Source organism: Podarcis filfolensis (assembly GCF_964270895.1).
Source record: "Podarcis filfolensis genome assembly, chromosome: 15".
In the NCBI taxonomy this organism is placed as follows: Eukaryota; Metazoa; Chordata; class Lepidosauria; order Squamata; family Lacertidae; genus Podarcis; species Podarcis filfolensis.
The window spans coordinates 21,560,902-21,574,175 of NC_139618.1; the positions used below are offsets into that span (position 1 = coordinate 21,560,902).

The 13,274-nt window shown below is 41.2% G+C and overlaps 1 protein-coding gene and 1 long non-coding RNA gene across 3 annotated transcripts in view; one reads left to right on the top strand and one right to left on the bottom strand.

The window, feature by feature from the left end:
• CLMP (CXADR like cell adhesion molecule) overlaps positions 1-13,274 on the top strand; it is a 53,722-nt gene that overhangs the window by 20,853 nt on the left and 19,595 nt on the right. The window lies entirely within an intron of this gene.
• Positions 3,678-9,106, bottom strand: LOC310750739. Of its 2 annotated transcripts, none has more exons than XR_014542211.1 (3): positions 8,742-9,106; positions 7,958-8,052; positions 3,678-4,799 (listed from the first exon to the last, which is right to left on the bottom strand). It is a non-coding gene; the product is annotated as an uncharacterized lncRNA (long non-coding RNA). The 2 variants fall into 2 exon arrangements; XR_014542212.1 differs by having other exon boundaries at positions 3,678-4,747; positions 7,729-8,052.

The window sequence follows — 13,274 nt, forward strand, 5'->3', positions numbered from 1 at the left end:
TGACAAGAAATACATTGTAAAACAAAAAGAAACAACACTTAACAGTGCTTTATTTATATTATAACATAGAAAACAACTACTTTTTAATACAATCATGGGACATCCAGAAATTATAAAACATGCGGCTACATAAGAGCACAAATCATTCCAAAAATAGTATATTGATTTGTCCTTGAATCTTCCCACCACACTTGTCATCCCCTCCGGCTACACCTGTGTGGCGCACCAGGCCCTTTGAGAACCACTTGCCTAACCCAAGAATATTACACTGACCCCCCCCCCCGCTTTGTATCAAATGCCGTAACATTCAAGTGTGGGTGTTGTTCCTTTGCAATTGAACTACTTTCCTAGGATGCATTTTAATGTGTAGCTGCATGTGAAGAAATGTCGGCCCCTCTTGATTCAGAACATCTTCAGAGTGTCTCAGCAACCACCCTCTTACTAAACGTTATAAACTTCCACTAAAAAAGTATGAACATTGTTTAAAGGGTGGGGCTCATACTGTGGTATGTATAAAAATATTTATGCATCGGTTATTCCTCCTCTCCTGCTTCATTTCAGCCCTAACTAAAAACCTATAAAACTTGCTGGAGGATGCTTTGGGTTCATTATAGGATTCTAAAGCTGTTCTTAGCCTCAAACAAGTTGCACGCCGGTGTGTGAGGTAGACAGAATGGGTACAACACACGGGCCAAGTTCTGACTTCATGTGATTTGTGATCTCTGGGTTATGCCCTGATTGGTTGAATTCATCACTCTCCCTGGAGTCGAGTAGATTTTATGACCTCCTCCTGGCTGTCTCATAATGCAGAAATGTGTAAACAAGGGAGGCTGGCGTGTGGCGTTTTGCTAGGGAGCCTTGCGCCTGGGGAGCACTGGGGTTATGGAAGGAGGTCCCCGCATTAAAACTCTGGCATGGATTTCATTTCAGCTTGTTTAAACAACAGGGCTGTGTGGAGTTTAGCTTGGGGGGAAGGAATGTGAGCTGTTTGAAATGGGAGGTTTCTCTGGGCTATGGTAGCTGTCAGATGTATGTACACAAGCCTTATCAGAACGATATGCCTTATTTCTTTTGGCAGTTGTGCTTATTTCACCTGATTACCATTTATAGTAAATGTTTTTTAATGAGGCCTGATGTGTCTGGGCCTGCAATGACGAAGAGGCAAGATGGGAAACAGCCCAAGACTGCAAGGCACATGGGGCAAAATTCTGCTTGCTTGAAGAATTACAGACAGCTCATAAAGTAGCGAGGGCTCCTCCTCTTACTGTTTAAAATCCTGAATGAGCCACAGATCCTAATGGCCAGTGACAGTTAAGGCATGGCCCATGATGTAACTTGCTCCCCATCCAAAAGGAGTGAAGATCAGGACATTCCCTGCCACTAGCAGAGGAGGCCATCAAAGGTCAACCAAGCACAGCATGTAAAGAAGGCAGTTAGCTGCTGTAGTTATGTACACTTAAATGACAAACACCTCAAGTACTTCCTAGGAAAATGGGATGTTATTTGTATGTGACAGGATCCAGCCAAAGTTAAATATTTTTGTGCCCTATCGATTTGATCATGTGCATAACTCTCCTACTCTCCTGCTTAAATCCACATGCACTAACTGCTTGACTTTCCTTGGATCATGCCATTGCTATGGGGCATAGGTGTCAACTTTTCCCTTTTCTTGCGAGGAATCCTATTCGGAAAAAGGGAATTTCCCTTTAAAAAAGGGAAACGTTGACAGCTATGCTATGGGGTGGGGGTTGAGGGTGGGCTAGGTGCTTTTTGTGTGTGCCCAGGTTAAGCCTCCAGAGGGGCGCCGTTGAGGCTGCCAGCCTGTGTTGGTGTGTACAGAAATGCACACAAGGGGTGCCAAACTGGATCTTTGACCAGAGTGAAATAAAGCCTAGTTTCACCCCTGATCATGCCCACAGCATTACCTTAGCATGGGACTACTTTGAGGATGTATTTGGATACAAAGAAATCCCCAATGCCTATTTTTTAAGAGGCAGAAATAATTCTGCTTTGGACACTGAACAAGATATTCTGTATGCAGAACAACAAAAAGAGCTGCAGCCAATTCAGATTTGAAACCTGGCACAGCATCACTGTGTGCATTGCTTTTGAAAGAACATAAAATACATTTCTAGCTCTCGTGGTTGAGGAAAAATGTAGCAGAAGGTCAAGACTTTATTTTGATGACCCTGCTCTGTTTTTAGGGGCCTTGTGGGCTTGAGATTTTGCAAACTCCTTATATTTTTCTTCTTCAACTGGCTGGGGTTCAAAATTGTCTAAGTGTGTGGGTCACAGTCTGTACAAAATGTACAAAAGCCAATTTAGTCCAAAAAACCTTGACTAACCTAGGTTGAATACACTTAACTTCCAAGTCATGTAGGATTCTTCATTTCTCCCTGTGCTGGTTATAAGCATGACTGCACAAGTCTTCACTACTGGCCATGCATTTCTCCTTCCCACTCTCTTGGAAGCCTACCTATGTGCAACATGACCTTAGCCACATGACCTCTCCATGTCCATGTTAAAGTTACAGTGCTTTGCATCACTTCAGCTAAGAAAGTATTCATGTTTGGAAAGTGGAGCAAAGACAGCTGAAAGAACCTAGAATTTCATGCTTAGTGTGAAACTGACCTGCAGCTCTGGAAGACAGGCTTCTGTTAACAGATATATTACATTTACACAGCACTTACACCACAATGTTTTATACCTGGAAAATGTAAATGAGCATCAAAGGAGCTGACCTGATTAATCATAAGTAACACAACTCTTAAACGACCCACATAGCTGCCAAATATTTTGAACTTCTATATTATTTCAAAATCAGATTCAGCCAACCAGACCCACCAGAGGGAGCCCACACAAAGGGCTTCCATCCTCTCCTCCCACCCTCTAAATTGGCCAGGGGGTTAGGAAAACCACCAGAAGAGGTGGGGGAGGGGAGAGAGGAGATTATTCCATTTGACAAACTGAAATGTTTGCGCTGATGAAACAATCACCTTAGCACTACAATGAATTCCTCCTTAAACTTAATCATTTTTTATTTAATATCAGTTTTATTTTTAATTATTTGAACGTTGCATGATTCCTGTTGTACAACTCTAGCACAAGAGCAGCAGAATAAATTGCTTCTATTCAAATGTGATGGACACGTTTTTCTCCTCCCTCTCCCATCCCTGTCGTGCCATCTACATTTTCCTTGTACTGGAGAAGTCCCAATGAAATTCAACAGCAGTCAGCAGGACTACCACAAAAGATTTAGTACAACCTAAAAAACCATGTTTCAGAAAACAGAAATCCTAAAACCTTGACTGCAGGAGACTGCTTTACATTTGGCTCTAATAATCAATGCCCTTTGAAATGCAATTGAACTCGTAGCTTCCTCATAGATCTGGAAGCTACAGCAAAGAACCATAAGCCAGCTATGTGTTTCTCTAGATCTCTTTATAACTTCTAAATTAGTGAGTGGAATTTATTCCCAGCAGTACAACATTGCTGTCACCAGCAAAGAGAAGGCAATGACATTAAAAAGTAATTGACATTAAGATGGCTATGACATTAACATTAATTATGTTTGATACATGCTTGAGGTGGAATCTATTAAGACTCCGGGCTTCAAGCTTCAGCACATTCAGACATTTAGTCTTTCCCTTACTTCTTGCCTGTTACACTTTTTCCCCCTACTTTTGATTCTCTCCCTGTAATGGGGCACTACGAACGTGAGGGTATTCTGTATAAGCCTGTTTCAAGATACTGTAGAGGACGTATTTTGTAAAACTGCAGAGTTTAGGTTACATTGCTGGATTAAATTCTCAGAATGAACTTTGATGAGAAATGTCAAGGGGATTTTGTTCCTGTTTCATTGATAATGCCACAATTCCCTTTGCGGACACAATCCGGTCTTCAGGTGGGAAGAAACATAAAAACAAGGCAAGGTTGTAGGGTTCAAGCCCACTGGCTTGGCCCCCCCCCCTGGACAGTGGATGGCCGGGGCCATGTGTGTGAAGTCTGCTCCCTCACACCCAGCCTTCTGGGTCAGGTCTTACTCGGGAGGCAGAGAGAGGAAGGCAAGTTGCAGCAAAAGGTGCCACTCCTTTCCACAGCTGGGCAGCACACCTTGCACGGCTGGGCGCAGTGGGCTCCCATATCATGTTTGATGGACATGCAAAAAGATGTGGGAATTTTGGGAGGAAATTTATAACGAATTAAAAAAGATGTTTAAAGTCTCGTTCCCCCCAAAGCATTCCTCTTAGGGATCATTGGGAATGAAATCCCAAGATTTGGCTGAGAGAAATAAAGTATCTTACAAAAATCCAAAGCCACCTACAGGCTTACATCTGAGCTGGTTCTATCACCTAAGCAGTTTCAATACCACAAGAAAACAGTAGTAGCTAAAAATATTAAATATCCCCCTTTCCTTCCATCATATGACACTTCCTCATTTCCTCCTTGCAGTGGCATCATTGGAAAGCAGCCTTACTCAACTCTATAATTTGTTTGCACAACCAAACAAAAACAAAGCCAGAAAAATATGGCTAGTTCATACAATACCATGACCCAATACAAGCCACAATGGACTTGTCAGGACAGTAGGTCCACAGGGGCATGTGACTCAAACCAGACATTATTGAGGAAACAGCTTACCAAGGGAGTTTGCCCAGGTCAAGACGGGGTGAAGCTGATTTAACGGGAAGCTGATCAAGGGAGTCTATACTTAAATATCCAGGAATGGTCGTGGGCAGATCTGTGTCTGCAAAGTCAAGATCGCCTACTTTGAAGAATGGGTAATTCTGAAACAAAACCTAGGAAGGTATAAAGATTTAAGAAGACAAACATATGAGACAACCCTGTTGTTAGCCATGGACTTCCTGAGGGTTTGCCCTTACTCATATATATATGAATTCTAAACTGCCTTTCATCAAACTAAAAATCCTACAATAGCTCTCAGTTGCACTTCACTGTCATCTATCTGATAATGTCTACCCATCTAAACAGGTCTTTCTACCTTCACAGCCCACAGTCGCTTTGAAGACTGGTACTGGAAGTTGTGGGGAAATATATTTACAGATGTTCACTACATTATCCATTTTCAGTGTCAGATATGAGAATGAGAAATAACGTGGAGAAACTTGAAAATCTAATTTTGGGTGTTACGGCTAAAATCTGGGTGCGGGGCTACTCTGCCACCCAGCTCATCGGACTAAGTCCGTGGGTCCCTGCGGAAGAAAATGAGCTCAGCCGGACAGGAGCAAATTGCAGAAGATCCAAGTTTATTGCGCAACAGGTTCAAGGCAAGATTGAACAGCGAGAAAGGGGTGACATGAACTTTTGAAACTCCCCCCATGTCCCAGAATACAGTGCAAAACACATCCCAGTTACATCATGAATACATTAAGGAAAGGTTGGGTTACACAGATTACATCATGAATACATTAAGGAGAGGTTGGGTTACACCGGATTAACATATGGAGGAGGGAGGGGGGAATATGCAGAGCTGGAGATATGCGCAGATAAGCACATCCTGAGTGCCGGTGATGAGAAGACAATGGTCCATGTATGCATAGTCTGCCACCTGGCATTGCCCGGAGGAAAGGCTTGGCAGAGTGATTTGACAGGATTAGGGCCTTGACACCTTGCTTGAGGGATTATGGAGGACAGGGGAGGTGTGATGGAGTCCTAGAGAAATTGAGCAAATTGGCACGTTGATTTTCTATGAATTTTATAAATTTTAGTCCCTTTTGACATTGACAATTGGAAATAAATTGATATATTGTAGCGAAGAAGAAGGTGAAGAAGACATCCCCCCCCCTTTCCGTAACAGGAAGCATACCCAAAATATTGATGACAGAATGGCTGCAGTACTTTGAGGGCATTACTTTTACTCCCAGGGAACAGGCAACATCATGGGAGTAAATGTGAAGTCTGGAAGCACTCTATATCCACAGAGTGCTCTCTTTAAGCTAAATGTTGTGCTACTCCTTAATCCACAGCAGAACTGTGATGTCTGCTTCACAAACAGCTGTAAACAGCACATTGGAATCTCAGACTGATAGCAGCTAGAAGCTTCTTTTTCTTTTAATTTTTTTTTATTCAAACAAGCAACAAAACATTAAGCTAAAAGTAATAATAAAAGCAGTCATAAAAGCAGGAAGAATAAAATTACAGGATAATAAAATAATAGTTGTAATAATTCATAGAAGGCTTAAAAATGAATGAGTGGTGTAAAATATATTCCATAGCAGAATAAAAGGTAGAAGGTTCATGTTTCTTCCAAACACGAATTTTGCCAAATAAATTCATATTTAGCGGGAATGTGCCAACTGTGAGATTGTTTCTTTTTTAAAAGTATAAAATGCACGTCAGGTGGTTTTAGCAAACCTTTGCCAAGGTCATTACCAAACTTAAAACCATGGAGAGACCTGGTCTGAACAAAGACATTGGATTCTTATCTCATTATACATGACAAAGCCATTTTTCACCTTCTCACCCCTTGCTTTTTCCTGTAAGACCTATTGCAGTCGTTAAGAGTCGTCAACAGGCTCATCACAGCTATCTGCCAATCACCCATTCCCACCACCCTTCTGAGTAATACCCCTCCCCACCTTCTCACTATATAGAAGGATCTGGCAACTTCTGTTTCAGTGTATCTGAAGAAGTGTGCATGCACACGAAAGCTCATACCAAGAACTAACTTAGTTGGTCTTTAAGGTGCTACTGGAAGGAAATTTTTTTTTTTGTTTTGACTTTGCCAAGGGATAACTGATTGGCCTTAGGATCTTCAAGATGAAACTGTGGGTTGGCTCTGTCACCAGGCTTATATGCTGTGTCCCTAACCCGGTTGGCTAATTAATGAACAAAGAGAAAACACATTAATTTTGAATTTGCATTTCACAAATGAAGCTTAAGATAAACAACCTTCTACCTGTGAACAAGCCTTCTACCTGTGAATTCTGGAGCTCAGCAGGCGCTTCAAGTGAGGAACAGAAAAGTATTTGGAATTATAGATAATCAGTCAAGACTACAGACATACTGTGCCCACCTCCCATTCCTATATGCTATGCCAGAATATGTAAAGCTCCACCAAGAAATGGAACACTGTACTAAAATAGATATCCAAGGTTCATTCTGTCAATATAAGGACCCAAACTGCCTTAACTCTGAAAATCTTATTCAGCATTAACCCTGCTTGCCGAATCTTTTCTGCATCCTGACACATCTCAGATCTCCTGACTTAAAATTTTGGACTTGGATACTTGATTCTTGCCCATCAGTGCACTCTGTCTTGTCTTCCTGACTCTAGTGAATGGGTATCAGCTTAAATCTAAATACTCTTGTTGTATCTGCTACTAGCATTAAGGTACCTGAGAATTACTATGCATTTGGCTTAAACTCATCTCTAAGCCTACAAATGATTAGGTTTCTCTGTCCCATTCTATCCTACATTAGCTAGGAACACAGGTGGTACAAATAGAACAAGATCTCAAATAAGCTTTGTTTTCTCAGATGCAAAAAATTGTATTTATTTTTCTAATACCATCAAATACTGCTCTCAATTTCACATGTGTATTTGCTTTTGCGTTAATCCAAACAGGACAGATCACTGTATGATTTATCAAAACAATCACCACTTACCAAGAGAGCACATCTTGGGGAGGTGGGGGGAATGTCACAGGGAAAAAAAATCATAAGCATTAGTAAAGTTAGGCTGTTTTCACCAATTTTGAGAGCTACCTTTGTGCAACCTCTGGCTGCTGTGCTTTGTTGTCCCCCCTCACTGTAGAGAACTGTTGTTCCCTGAGGCTGAGAGTCACTGTTCTATGTGCTATGAAAAGAAGAGTCACCAATGAGACAAAATGAGTTGATTTAAATGTTTGCGCTGAAGTTAAAATGAATAAGACAGGCGTTGTTTCAAAACTACTCATTTCTCTCCCCCCAATCACATAATGTATGCAAATGATACCTTTGCAAAAATGCTCATTAATGTCAGTGTTTCGCCATTTTGCCGGTTTATCAAATTAAACTTTAAGATGATTTCAAAACGGAGCATTTCCTTTACTCCCCATTTAATAATAATAATAATAATAATAATAATAATAATAATAAAATTATTTGTATCCTGCCCTCCTCGGCCAAAGCTAGGCTCAGAGTGGCTAACGTCTTAGAAATAAGACAATATGAATAATACAATATGCAATATGCAAATAAAACATTCATTAAAATAACATAGAATACAGTAATATTAAATATCAGCATTTCAAAATTAAACAGAAATCCACTCTTAACAGTTACAATAAGTAATTTCTAAAAGAAGTTTTTTAGCTAACTATGAAGTTCGTTTTGAGGCCTCCAAGAATCTTTATCAAGTACAAATGAAAGAGGGCCAATCTAACGGACACTGTATTCAATGGAACTTCTAAAAACATTCTGCTGGTGTTATTTGTGTGCATATCAGCTGGAGGGGGGTGGATCCTGAAAACCTGATCCACAATCCATCCGCAACTAAGAGGTGTTGTAACTCAAAAGTACTTCTTGCAATAGTGGGCTCCCTAGGCACAAAGGAAAACGACCCCTCTACCCCTTTTTCCTAGGCTAAGGTACATATACTTCCTCTGACCTTCATAGAATGTGCTCCTTGGTAACATGGCTGGCCTTTTCACATCTAATTAGTAGATATGCTCTGCAGCAGCCCACGTGAAGCAACATTTGTTCTGGTTCAGCATGTTAGAAACATTATGCTCACTCACTCACCCAAGCTCAATGACATCTCATAGCTCTCAGCTGAAGCATCTTTCTGTTCAGGTCACTGATAGCAAGATGGTTGCTTGTGCAAAAGGTCTTTGCAGCTTCAGCCAGACCTAGGGCATCTTCACTCTGAAACTGGGACAAGTGCCCAGTGGAAGCTGCAAAGGTCACAGGAATGCTTGTTGGGACACAGTACAAGTTTATTCTTGTTCAGGGCTTTCCTCAGACAACATCCCTAGGCTCTTTGGCCTTAGCTAGAGGAGCAAACATCAGATGATCTGTATGTATGTGTGTGTGTGTGTGTGTGTGTGTGTGTAGACACACAAATAGAATGAGAAAAAATAGTGATTGGGGACAAAACCTATAAAAACTATGTTACTATATATGCCTGAGGAGAGCCTCAGCATAGGATACGTGATATTACTTATTTTCTGTGTATACAGAGGAGTACCCTCTGATCCCAGCAAAATGACTTCTGTAGATATGTAGATTAGATGGTTAAGTAGACTCACCATGGCCTAGCTCCTGAACACCTGACTTACCACTGCTTCAAAGATATCAGTTTAGTGGAACCACTGACACAGAATACCTGTGGTGGAAAAAAAAATGTACTAGAGGCACTTAAAAAAAACACCACCCCCAGCCCAGTCGCCCTTCAGTAACAAACATATTCAACTTGGAGAACCTGAAATATACTTCTCTTTCTGGTTTGGATAGGCTAGAAAGAACTTTGGAATGACCTGTCTGAAGGTACTGAGAATCCCACAATACTTTTTACGCTAGGTGACTTTTGCATGAGGAACTGCATTCATAGATATGCACACCACAAGGATGAAAGTAATCAATATATAAATCCACGGTTACTGAAACTGTACCACACAAAAATATCTTAATGATACAGACTCACATTCTCTAGTCTACAGTATAAGGAACGTGGGGGAGTGGCTGTTGTTGTCATTCATATTTTTGCCCAGAGGAAATCTGTGGTCATCCATGCATGTTTTGGAATAGGTGGGAATATGAAAAGTGACACAGAACATTAGGCATTCATTTTTGTCTCATATTAGCAATACTTGTAGTGGGTATGTGAACTGTCATATCTTGTTATGAGCAAGTATTGAGCACTTCACTACTGTAACTTGAAAATGGCTAACAGGGAATGAAGCTTGTACCTGAAAAGTGACTTTCATTGATTGTGATGGAAGGTACACCAAGGTTACTTCTTAAGATCCAACGTGCATGTGTTTCAAAATAAAGCTTTTTCCCAAATGCAAAATCACTCTGTTAGAATTTGGCAAGGTTTATATCTAGCATTATCATTTTATTGTCAAATGTTTCGATATAAATATGACTCGTCTAGTAATTAATTCTGATGGCTTAAAAAAAATTCAGATCTTCCCCTTTCAAAGAAGATCACTGCAAATGTCATGCAAACTACCAGCTGGACCTGGATTTTAAACAGAACTAAACCAGACCCAGTGCCAGCAGTAAGAGTTCAAATCACACGGGCCCGTCTTTAGTACGAAGCAGGATCCATGGAGGAGTCAGGCAAACCTTCAATCCCACCAAAAATTAACAGATCCATCCACACTGCTAAATTCAGCCAACATTCAGGAGCTGCTTCAGATACAAGTGATCACAATGTGCAACTCCAGTGTTGATTTAATTTATTTATATGCTTCCTGTCCACAGTGAGCTGTGCCCAAAGCAGTTCACAACAAACACCTATTTATTATCAAAATACCAAAAAGGGGGGTGGGGTGGGCAGGAGCCAGTTTGCAAAAGATATAAATAAATTCAAATAGGACAAAATCAACAATTCAACAAAACACAGAATAGATTCAATATTACGAAAGAAATACTCTAGACTTAAAAGACCTAAGAGCAAAAAGGAAGTTACCGTAACAGCCAATAAAGTTCCAGCTGCTGATGCTGGTCTTACTGCACTGTCAAGGAACTTCAGCAGCCTTTCATAGGGGAAGGGATCTTCAGGGGAAGAGATTTACAGCTGGCCCCTTCATCTCTCCTTCAGAGATTGTTTGGGTCTCAGGTGGCAACAATCTGCTTGATGACTTACTGGCCATTACAGTCCTAATGTATTTTCTCTTGAATTGGCCACTTATAGTCAGGTCAACATAATGGTGCTAAGTTCTATGTCAAGAACTGGGTAGCTGTCTTGGAATAAATGTAACCTTTTGATCTTACATGCCCCATCGGTGTATGAACAACAGATTTCTCAAAACACAGCTGAATAGAAGGGATAAATGCCAACACTCAGCAACAGAACGGCACGTGTATCTTCGCTTGCCTCTATGCACAAACTTTACATACTGTTTTGTCTCTGAGGGGCAACAGCATCTGCTGCCTTCTGCATCACACTTTTTGCTAGTGTTATCCTGCACAGACATTGGTCTTGGAAATATCCACATCTTGCCTCATGTTGCCTTTTGCTGTGTGGTCAACTTTTAGCGACATGTGCTTCTGAACACCTATTCCCCCCTCTTCACTTTTCTACTGCTATACAAGAAATGTTTGGTGTTCAGATATCATACTAGTACTATTATAGCTAGAGGACACCCGAACAGCTGGCACAAGCGAGTGTATAATGTTACCGGAACCGAACAGGTTGTTGGACAAGTACCTTGCCATGAGGTAAACATGTCTGAAAGTATTAAATAGCAATAAGTAAGAAAACTTCTGCATACATGATGAGGCTTTTTCTCATTCGTAGATCTTTGCCTTCTGTAGTGCAGAAGGGTGACAATCTTATGATGGCCTACAGAAGGACAAATCATAATTAAATCTAATCATGTTTACATAGTCCAACAATTATAAGATAGGTGGCTCAGGGCATCCTTGTGGGAGAGTTATGTATTTGTCATAGAATAGGTAAAAGTTTAATTTTCTGGCTTAGGGACTTGAACCAGCAGTTGATTGGACTAAGGGCTAATTTGATCTTTTATAAAACAACTTCCTTAGCAGACAAAATCACTGTTAAGATCAGTCACAATCCCAGATCATGATGATGATGGAGAATACACTGTACACGTATACTGCTGTTGGCATCCATCTGTCTCAAAAGACAATGGAGTGCGCTTCTGGGAGTGACGTCAAACCCTGGAGAATCAATGCCTGCTGTTACTGCACAGACCAGTAACTCATATCTGCTGCCTACTGCATTGTTTTTGATTGTGTTAGTAGCACCAAAGTGATCTCTCCATGGCACAATCCTGGGCAGTGTGTATGAAGGTCCTCGGCTGCCCGGATGGCAAGCCCCTCACTGATGGGTTCAAAGGAAAGCAGAGCAATACATCTGTCACCAGCTTGGCTGGAAGGAGGCATTTGTTGTTGTTGTTTAGTCATTTAGTCATGTCCAACTCTTTGTGACCCCCATGGACCAGAGCACGCCAGGCACTTTTGTCTTCCACTGCCTCCCGCAGTTTGGTCAAACTCATGCTGGTAGCTTCGAGAACACTATCCAACCATCTCGTCCTCTGTCGTCCCCTTCTCCTTGTGCCCTCCATCTTTCCCAACACCAGGGTCTTTTCCAGGAAGTCTTCTCTTCTCATGAGGTGGCCAAAGTATTGGAGCCTCAGCTTCACGATCTGTCCTTCCAGTGTGCACTCAGGGCTGATTTCCTTAGGAATGGATAGGTTTGTTCTTCTTGCAGTCCATGGGACTCTCAAGAGTCTCCTCCAGCACCATAATTCAAAAGCATCAATTCTTTGGCAGTCAGCCTTCTTTATGGTCCAGCTCTCACTTCCATACTGGGAAAACCATAGCTTTTACTATACGGACCTTTGTTGGCAGGAAGGAGGCCTACAAGACGCCATCTAAACGTCTTAGGGACTCTACTCCAGATTCTTGTAGGGTTTACCCCTCAGCCTATTAATATTCTTTCCCATCTAGCCATTCATCATGGTCTCCCTTCAACCACCATTATTAGGTTTGATATGTGCAATATTCAGATCCAGGGCAAGGTTTAGCAACCCAGATATATTGGGCTTTCTGTTAACTATCATCTTAACCTGACAAGCAAGTACATGCACCCATCTGCCCTCCATCTCTCTTCCCTTCCCTAGGAGTTTGTACCTGCAACTGAAACAAATTGGATAAATGCCTCAGGTATTCCTGTCTCCAGCTGCAGATGTAATAACTGCAGACAATTTTCTTGTACAGTACTGTCAAGTTCTCTGTGACGGTCTGAACATCAGAGGCTATAATTTACCTGCTGTTTGGTATGTTACAATAATCAGGAAAAAACTGTTTCGTCTGTTGAGAGGGCACCTAGCCTGTCAGGCAACAGGCAACAAAACTTTGCAATGCTCATAAGATAAATATTTTGTAAACAGTTAAAATTGGAAGACATTGCTCAAAGCAGACATTATCAGCTGTTGATTGCCATGTTATTAGATTTCTCATATTTTACTAGCCATACTGACATAAAGTATGAAGAAAAAACAGCTGTCATTCCAAAACTCTTTCCAATTTTCAGTGTGATTTCTCAAGTAGGCTGGTCCGACACATAATGCTTT